Genomic DNA, 10,594 nt, shown 5'->3' with positions numbered 1-10,594 from the left:
AGACAGAGCTTCCCATGCCATGATCCCCTGCTCATCCCCCCCCCCCGCCCCCGGAGCTGTAGGTACACGCCACCAAGTCTGGCTCTTTTAAAGACAGGATCTCACTGTTTCCCAGCAGCCTGGAGTTTGCAGTCCTCCTGTCTCAGCCTCTCTGCATTGGTGGGATTACAGGCACGTGCTCCCTTCCCCAACCGTTAGGTTGGATTGGGGATTGAACACAGGCCTCCCATGTGGTTCCAGCCTGCACAAACGGTGTCTTCACTCTGTATGCCACCATGGCTGGGTCTGATCAGTCTGCTTTTAATGTGACTGAGTACTGGAGTTGATGGATCTCCCAAATGCATGCATTATGGAGCTTTTGTGTCAGCAATGACCCTTTCACTCCATGTCAGTGTACACCATGCAGGGTTCATTCACTTATTCACCAAACGTATATTGAGGGCACTTTGTACACCACTGAGAGCTTGGATCTGGCAGCGCGTGGAGCAGTGAGCCAAAGGCCATGCGTCTGTTGTAGGGTTTAGAGTCAGCGCGGACCCTGACATTCAGCAGACACTGACACATGTCATACAGAGTCATGAACAGAGTCAGTGTGATGAGGGGATAGCATGGGGACATGAGCTGTATACCAGGGCACCTCCATCGGCCTGATGTCAGGGAAGCCATCTGTAGGGAAGGGGTGTTTGAGCTGAGACGTGCACGCTAATGGAAGGTCAGAGGGCTTTGGAGAGGAGGCTTCTGATGGATCAGAGCCCTGAGCACTGCAGCGGTGTTTCGAGACATTCACATCAAGGTCTTAAGTGAGCAGTTACAGAGGAGAAGCTGCAACAGAGACCCATTTAGAAGTTGTCTTCCTTGTCAGTGATAAGGTTTTAGATGACTCTGGATAGTGACAAGAGAATTCAGAGAATCCTCCTGCACCTGAACTCCGTCTGCGCCAGCAGACCCCAGGTCCACTTGTCTCATTGCAGTCTCTCTTCTGAGGTATAAATCCCACTCCTGTCAGCTTACCTCATCTTTGTTTTGTCCAGTGACTGTTCCTTTCTTCTTCTAATGCTATTTCGATGTTTCAGTATTAAGCATGGCTGAAAAAACCTAAAGTGGAAACATTCCCACTATGGGTATTTATTTTTTTTCTTCTTTTTCTCTGGTAGGGAAGAGAAAAAAAGTGTTATCCCTGACTTCTTGGTGGGTTTGAAACTTAGCATCCTCTTTGATGTTCATGTTCTACTGGGCTCCAGTAGGAAGGAGCTGATTGACTTCTAGAAGGAGACCTTAATGGCGCCAACAACTATTTCATGAAAGTGTTAGCGTCTTTAGCAGTGCTGGTCAATCATATTCCTCAATTTAAATTTTACTCTAGAAATCGAAAAACAAATTTATAATAACACCTGTTTATATTTAACACCTGTTAAAGAGTAAGATGAGGAAAAAAGATGTTCTTTGTTCTTAAGTCATTATAAATGCTATTTTTCTTCCACGCTTTGCTAATTCCATCAAAGTTATTGGGTTTTTAGAAAAGTCATGACACATTTTTTTTGCATAGAAAAATACATCATAACTTTTCTGACAGCTCAGTATGTTCGGATTTTATTTGATAAAAATGTCTTAATGTCCCAGAAAGATGACCCTTTTATTGCCATAGGTGCTCTCCAGAGAGAGAGAGGAAGAATACACACCTCAACAGGATGCAAGTCATGTGGCCATCCCTTCTCCATTTTTCCATCCTGTTGGGATTTTGGGTATGCACCCAGTGTGTTTCCCAAGCTGCCAGGGCAGGGATTTGAACCATCATTGGCCATGTTGAGTCTGCTCCCTTAACCACAAGGCTACAGGCCCAGTCCATAAAAGGTCCTTTGATATTAAGTTGTTATGTATGGCAGCACTGTACTGCCATGGGTAAAACACTGAGCACTCTCTGGGACCAGCAGTTGGCATAATGGCTATGTCACTGTACTCCCATGTAGTCAACCACAGTTCAAGTCCCAGACCTGGTGGCTTAAACTCATGCCAGGTGCATGTGCGTGTGTGCCCAAGATCCCAAGAGAATGGAGGAGAAGGGCGTGGCCATCCCCCCTGGAGGGTGATTTCTCACTTTCTGTCTCTCTGTCTCTCTCTGTCTTTCTGGCGAGCACATGTGTCCTATAGCAAAAACTTCTCCAAGAAAACAAAAACAAAAACAAAACAAAACGAAAAACACTGAGCACTCTGGCTACCTGGTCTGGGTTCTTAAAGAGGTTGTTGAGCCTCATTAGGCTCAGATTTCATGTCTGTCACGAGAAGGGCATAGAAGAAGGAGCTTTCTAAAGTATTTTATATTTCCTGAGCTAAGTGCCAACAATTTAAGTAAACGTTCTCTTCCTTCCATGTATGAGAACGTGCTTATGTTCTGAACGTGATCTATTTGGCTTTGTGAATTAAGCGTCTGGGCAGTTCTGAGAGCCACAGTTTGAAGGTCTTATGAGAGGAAATTCTGATAGTTAAGACAAGGGGTTAACGATCAGTTCATTTCCTCGAGGCGAAAGTACAGTGTTTTCATCATTTGCATTTGGTTTTCGTAAGCCTTAACATAAAAGCCTTCTCTTTTACGTTTTTATCATTGTTTTAGTTATGTGTGGCTCATGACATTCTCCCATCTTGCTTTGATTGCTGAATATTTTCATTTTCTTATGTGATCATTTTGGGCTTTCCTTACTTTTCAGCCTCTTTTTCAATGTATGAAATTACCGAAAGGCTTTGATTTTACGTCTCTCCTGTTACTTTGATTCAATAACCGAGGCTTTTATTTCAACGTCATTCAATTGTGTTTAGATTCTTGAATGATATTATTTGAAATGATCTTTATTGCCTTTTGGTATTAGATTAGTTTAACTTGTTTTTCATTTGGCACGCAGTTCCTTTAGTGGAAATAACCCTGGCGGTTTCTCCCCTTTCACTCTGAGGTTCTCTTTGATCTTGGTTTCTGTCTTTAGTTCACTTGCTCGCAACACGCATCTGCCTCCTGGTTCTCCCCGGGACTGCTTGATTTTCCTTAACGTGCAGATTTCTGCTTGTGTGTGGATTTTTCTGTGTTTGCAATCTTACCCAGTGTTTACCCTTCTCAGTTTGAACTTGTGCTTGGTTTTGCTTCAGGTATTTTACGTGTTTCTCTTTTTGTCTGGAGCATAAAAGGGTCTGGGAATGTGATGGGGAATGGAAAACAGATGCACTTTTCAAAACAGACAGTTTTAGTTTTCTGACCTGTGAACTTTCTCATCTTGCTGTGGAAGAGTCTTATCGTGATGACCTCGTGCTGCCTTCACTGACTGAAAGCAAGCGTCTGAATGGTGTGCAGTTGCACCCGCCTTCTCTGGGCTGTGCTTACAGCACTCTGTCCCAGGCAATGCCTTGGGAAGAGTTCAGATTGCAGGAAGAGAGTGAGTGCATTCTGGAATGCTCAGTATAATACTGTCTATAGCATGCCGGGAGGGCAGTGCCCAGCGGAGTAGCCAATTGCCCAGGTGTTTTATGGGTATCTGTAACTCCATCTGCTCATCCACTAAACATTTATCTAGGCTCCCTCATGTGTGTGAGATGCTGGGAACATAAAGATGAAAGATCCAGTTATTGCCTCCAAAGAGCTCACGTTTTGGTGAGTGAAGCCGATGCCTGAAATCATCGTGCTCAGGAAGGCATTGAGAGTATGGCATCGAGTTGGAGTGAGCCAGGTGCAGAACTAGGAAAGGAGTGCTTCTGGCAGGAAAGTGGCATACAAGAAGGCACAGCACATTAGGAACTTGGCGTAGGTTGCATGTCTTGAGCCCCGGAGTTGAGCGTGTCCAGGACATGGGCTGAAGTAGAGCGAGCATGTGGGCAGTGCTCAGTCACAGTCTCTGTAGAGACAGGGTTCACCTGAACTCAGTACTGCCACCCTTTCCCTGGGCTTTATCCTGCGGCTGGTGTAGAGGCTATTGAGAGGATTGGTTATCTAGACTTGTCGGTAAGTTAGGGCCCTTCCTTGGAGGTCTAGCCCACTCCAAGAACTTTTCTAAAAATCCTGTCTGTATTAGATGATTCAAATTCTGCCAAGAAAATGGATTTGTTTGGTGTCAGGAGCCTAGGAGGCCTACCTAGTGCTACTTTAGGGGGGCCGATGGTGTCAAAAGTGCATTAAGAGCATAGTGGATTTTTATTCAAAATATCACAGTCACTCTCTTTTTAAAAATTTTATTTTATTCATGATAGAGAGTGCATGTGTACACACAGGACAGAGAAAGACACACACTCAACAGTCTTGCCGTGTCACGACCCCTTTTTCCAGCCCTCTACCTCCTAGGGTCGTGGGCATACCTGCTTATACAAAGCATGTCTTCAAGCCAACCTAGGGATCCGAACCTGTGATCAGCCATCTGGCTTCTAGCATAGTAGTTCAGTTTCCTACCAAATATGCCACCAGGCTAGGTAGTACCACTCTCATTTGTCATTTATGTAGAGAGCAGAAACAACAAAACCAAAGCACCTTCCTACTAGAACAACTTCCAGACTCTAGACAAAATGTCCCACTGTTGAATGTTTAATAAGCACTTAGGGCCAGCCAGGTGGCATAGTGGTTAAGGCAACTGGATCCCGCCTGGCTGATTGCATGGTTTGAGTTTTTAACTGAGTGGCTTAAAAATCACACCGGGTGTGTGTACATGCATGCCCTGAATCCAAGAAGAGAATGGAGGAGAAGGGACTGCTACAAGGCCATCCTCCCTGGGGATGCTTTCAAACTTTCCCTCTCTCTCTCCCTCTGTCTCTCCCTCTGTCTCTCTCCAGTGTGCATGTGTGCCCTATACCAAAAATTTAAAAAAACAATACAAAACTGAATGGATCTATTTTTAAAAAATTTGGGGGGGGGGAGAAAAAATAAAAGAAGAAAAGCATCTCAAATCTTATGTCTGAAGCCAAGGTCTTACTGACTGTCCTCCTCACCAAAATGCCCCACCTGTTGTCTTTGTCTTCACCATGTCAACTGATGACATAATCATTTACTGTAATACTCAGACAAAAATTCTGGATTCATCTTTATAGCCCCTCTTCTTCTCAGACTTCACACCTAATCCATCGACAAGTCTGACTGCTCTGCCTTCGAAATAGACTATCCTGAATCCCACCGCTTCTCACCACTCCCACTGTGCCCTGAGCAGATCGGCATCCTAGCTTGCTGAGACTGCAGAAATAGGCCCTGCGTCTTTGTGGTTCCATTTATGCCCTCATTGGTCTGGGCAGCTGTCAGAGAGATCCTTTAAAAAGCAACACTGAACTCCTTACAGCCTTGTTCCAGATATTCCAGTGACTTCTGATCACAGTGGTGGTGTAGACTGGCACCCAAACACATGGTTTACAGGGCGCTGTCTGATCTGGCCCTTGGTCCTGTCTCCTGCTTCATCTTCCACCAGCCCTCTGACTAGTGCATGTGTACACACAGGACAGAGAAAGACACACACTCAACAGTCTTGCCGTGTCACGACCCCTTTTTCCAGCCCTCTACCTCCTAGGGTCGTGGGCATACCTGCTTATACAAAGCATGTCTTCAAGCCAACCTAGGGATCCGAACCTGTGATCAGCCATCTGGCTTCTAGCATAGTAGTTCAGTTTCCTACCAAATATGCCACCAGGCTAGGTAGTACCACTCTCATTTGTCATTTATGTAGAGAGCAGAAACAACAAAACCAAAGCACCTTCCTACTAGAACAACTTCCAGACTCTAGACAAAATGTCCCACTGTTGAATGTTTAATAAGCACTTAGGGCCAGCCAGGTGGCATAGTGGTTAAGGCAACTGGATCCCGCCTGGCTGATTGCATGGTTTGAGTTTTTAACTGAGTGGCTTAAAAATCACACCGGGTGTGTGTACATGCATGCCCTGAATCCAAGAAGAGAATGGAGGAGAAGGGACTGCTACAAGGCCATCCTCCCTGGGGATGCTTTCAAACTTTCCCTCTCTCTCTCCCTCTGTCTCTCCCTCTGTCTCTCCCTCTGTCTTTTTTCAGTGTGCATGTGTGCCCTATACCAAAAATTTAAAAAAACAATACAAAACTGAATGGATCTATTTTTTAAAAATTTGGGGGGGGGGAGAAAAAATAAAAGAAGAAAAGCATCTCAAATCTTATGTCTGAAGCCAAGGTCTTACTGACTGTCCTCCTCACCAAAATGCCCCACCTGTTGTCTTTGTCTTCACCATGTCAACTGATGACATAATCATTTACTGTAATACTCAGACAAAAATTCTGGATTCATCTTTATAGCCCCTCTTCTTCTCAGACTTCACACCTAATCCATCGACAAGTCTGACTGCTCTGCCTTCGAAATAGACTATCCTGAATCCCACCGCTTCTCACCACTCCCACTGTGCCCTGAGCAGATCGGCATCCTAGCTTGCTGAGACTGCAGAAATAGGCCCTGCGTCTTTGTGGTTCCATTTATGCCCTCATTGGTCTGGGCAGCTGTCAGAGAGATCCTTTAAAAAGCAACACTGAACTCCTTACAGCCTTGTTCCAGATATTCCAGTGACTTCTGATCACAGTGGTGGTGTAGACTGGCACCCAAACACATGGTTTACAGGGCGCTGTCTGATCTGGCCCTTGGTCCTGTCTCCTGCTTCATCTTCCACCAGCCCTCTGACTCCAGCCACACAGCCTCCTGGTTGTCGTAGTGTGCCAGACATTCTCCCTGCTTGGGCCTTTGTAATCCCTGGTCGCTTTGCCTGGAACACTGCAGGAGTTTCTGTGGCATGTTCATTTCCTTCAGATCTGTGATTAAATGCCAACTAGTCAGAGAAGTTTTCCTCGACTGCTGAACTCATAGAGATCCGTATCATCTCACTCTTCTTTATTTTTCCCTATAGCTCTTTTTACTACCTGACATTTCATTAGTATTAACTAATTTGTATGTCATCTATTAATTTGTATATTCGAAGAACATTAGCTGATTCAGGTTTTGTATTAAATACAGGTTATAAGGTTATGTTCCAGTGATGTATCTACTGCTTAAAAAAACTATAACAAATATTATAAGTAAACCGTAATTATTATCTAATTGTAGTTATTATAAGTAAACTATAATATTTATAGTTTTTTTTTTCTAGTGAGTTTTTTTGGTATAGAATGTGTTTACTCACTGAAGAGACAGAGAGACAGAAAGTGAGAAATCCCCTCCCAGAGGGGATGGCCATGCCACAATCCCCTTTCCTCCATTTTCCTCTCGGGACTTTGGGCATACACACACGTGCACCCAGCATGAGTTTTAAGTCACTGGGTCTGGGACTCAAACCACAGTGAACCACGTGGGAGTCCAGTGATGTAACCATTACACCATCTGCTGGCCCCAATACTTAAAGTTTTATTAAAAGCAGTAATCTAAGATATATCCCTGGAACCTAACCCTGGAACATTTTATTACAAAACCTGAGTGAGCTGATGACCTTCCATACCAAGACAGCAGTAAATTATTTCTCCATGAGTACTTATCATATAAATGCTTATCATCTTAGTGTTTTATTTTCCTTGTGACATTTGTCCTCTACTGGGACTCCGTAAGTAGCCATGCTCATCCACATTCTGAAAGTCACACCTGGTTTTGAAACTTGGCTTCTATCTTCGTGTTCTTCAGTTTATTCTGAGATCACGAACTCAATGGAGATAGAGACTCGACATGTCATTTAACTTTCCACCAAGTGCCTAGCCTGGGACCAGGAGTGCTCAGTGAATGCAAAGAGATAGAAAGCAGGAAAACTTGATCCCTAGACTCACAAAGACCACTCTAGGTTTCTAAAGACAATTACCATTTGTTAAAAGTGGTACTTGCTGGATTGGCTCCACAGCGTGTTGGTTAAAGTAGCCATATCTCGTACGGCCAACTGTGTGGTTCAAGTCCTGGACACTGGGCACATATGCATATGTGGCCAAGATCCAGAAAGGAGGGGGAAATTGAAGAGTAGGGATTGTGGCTTCACCATGCTGCATGGAAGAGGGGGGTACTTTCTCTCCCTCTGTCTTTGTGGTGAGCACACACACCCTCTAGCAAAAATGAAAAAAAAAAAAAAAGGTAAGTTTGCTGTTAAATTGATAACAGAAATATAAACACAGGCATAATAGTAAAATATGAATTTATCTTTGAAAGTGATGAATATGATTTCAACCAACAGTATTTCCAAATCTTTTAAAATATGAATAGTATCCGTAAAGTCACAATCTTTTTTTTTTTTTTTGAGAAGTTTTTGCTATAGGGCGTGTGTGCTCACCAGACAGAGAGAGACATAGAGACAGAAAGTGAGAAATCACCCCCCAGGGGGGATGGCCACGCTGCAATCCCTTTTCCTCAATTCTCCTCTCGGGATCTTGGGCATGCACACACATGCGCCCAGTGTGAGTTTTAAGCTACTGGGTCCAGGTCGCAAACTGCAGTCGACTACCTGGGAGTTCAGTGACATAGCCATTACGCTAACTGCTGGTCCCCAGTCACAATCTTTTGCCCAGTGTGTATTTGCGCTATTTTTTGTGTTGATTTTCTTTTCCCATTGAGGATTTATGCTTTCTGATATATACATGACATTCTGCCCTACTTTAAGACTGTTGGTTTTTAACCATAAGCATAATTTTTAAATTAAATAACCAGAAGAACCTACTAGAAAATACATCCTAGAAAAAGGAACCTTAGTACTAAGTTTCCTTAGTACTGGTACAGCTATCACGCAAAACAGTATGGAAGTTCTTAAAGAAATAAAAGTAAAACTACCATAAGAGTCAGCAATCCCCCTTCTGGGTATGTACTCAAAAGCGATCACCACTTTGTAAAGATATCTGCACTTTGATGTTGATTGCAGCGTTCTTCACAATAGCCAAGATATGGGATCAAGTTAAGTGTCCACCAGCGGCTGGGTGGATAAAGAAAATGTGAATATGGGTCCATAACGGAATACTATTTAGCCTTAAAAAAGGAGATTCTGCCATTTGCCATCACACAGATGGACCCGGAGGACATGATGCTAAGTGAAATAAGCCAGGCCCAGAGAGAAAAATATGCCATGACTTACCTGATATAAAATCTAAAAACAAGGGGAACCAGCAGTTAGCGTAATGGCTATGTCACTGGACTCCCACATAGTTGACTGTGGTTCGCGTCCCGGACCCGATGGCTTAAAACTCACACCGGGCACGTGTGCATGCGTGCCCAAGATCCCAAGAAGAGAATGGAGGAGAAGGGATTGCAGCTTCACCATCCCCCCTGGGGGGTGATTTCTTGCTTTCTGTCTCTATGTCTCTCTCTGTCTGTCTGGCGAGTGCACGTGCCCTATAGTGAAAAATCTCTCAAAAAAAAATCTAAAAACAAAACCAAAATGTAAAACATGCAGAGATAGAGAATAAAACAGTGGTTACCAGTGGGGTGGGGAGGGAATAGGGTGATGCAGGTCAGAGGATACAAAGGAACAGATGTGTAGGATGGACAGAGATCTCATGCCTAACGTGAGACAGCAGGGGTGTGGTGGATGGTGTTTGGGGTTTTTGTTACTAAGTAGAGTTCAGCTGCTGCTCTCTCACTCTTTCATTGGTAAGTAGATTTTAGCTGCTCATCTCGCTCCCTCTCTCTCCCACACACATACACACAGAAGTAACCATGTGAGATGATGAATATATTACTCTGCTTTACTACCGTAACCATTTGACTATCTACACATATCCCATAACATCATGGAAACCTCAAATATGCACAATTAGTTAATTTTTAAAAAAAGAAATAAAATGCCCTCCTTATTTAGAGCTGTTTACCTACATTTAAAATAAACTGGCTGGTACCAGTAGATGGCATGATGGTTCAAATCCTGGACCCAGAAGCTTAAAACTCATGCTGGGCGCGTGTGTGTGTGTGCCTATAGGAGAGGAGAATGGAGGAGAAGGGATTGCCGCATGGCCATTCCCCCTGGAGGTGATGTCACGCTTTCTGTTTCTCTGGCAAGTGCACGTGCCCTATAGCAAAAACCTCTCTAAAAATGAAAAATAACCTTGCGAGGGTTTCTGTTTTAGCCACTGCAGTTTTCTGATTATTGATTATTGACCTCTAGCCCCTCTCCACCCCACCCCACCTCCCCCAAAAACCGTTCCTTCCCATTCTGATTTCTGTAAAGAAGATGCATTCGACATGACAATCTTCGGTATGTTATTTTCCAGCTGAATTGAGAAGTTTGCTAATATCTGTCCAAAAAGTGATGTTTTAGGCCCAGATGTGGTAATACACACTGGATGACGCTGCTGCTCAGCCAGCCGAGGCCACCTGGAAGCCCAGGTTCAATTCCCAACTCTCCCTAAAAGTTGGACATGGTGGAATAGTCACAGCTATTCTGGAGGCTGAGGAAGGAAGATTGCAACATAGAGGGCCTCTGTCTGGTGGGGAAAGGAAATTAAAAAGAAAGTGATGTTTTAGTATCTTCATTTACATTGAGGAAGATTTGAAGAGTTCATTAAAATGCTAAATTTCTTCGTGAAACTAATCAAAAGGAAAATGAATTTTTCCTTTATGACATAAAATCCAGTTAATAGATTATCATGTGATTGTATTTAATCATCTGATCTATAAAA

General features: G+C 43.7%; 1 protein-coding gene across 11 annotated transcripts in view; it reads left to right on the top strand.

The window, feature by feature from the left end:
* The window catches only part of NEBL (nebulette), a 460,558-nt gene that overhangs the window by 430,855 nt on the left and 19,109 nt on the right, over positions 1-10,594 (top strand). The window lies entirely within an intron of this gene.

The sequence above is a fragment of the Tupaia chinensis genome, unplaced genomic scaffold, assembly GCF_000334495.1.
Source record: "Tupaia chinensis unplaced genomic scaffold, TupChi_1.0 Scaffold000060_1, whole genome shotgun sequence".
Classification (NCBI taxonomy): domain Eukaryota; kingdom Metazoa; phylum Chordata; class Mammalia; order Scandentia; family Tupaiidae; genus Tupaia; species Tupaia belangeri.
This window is presented reverse-complemented; position numbering and strand designations above follow the sequence as displayed.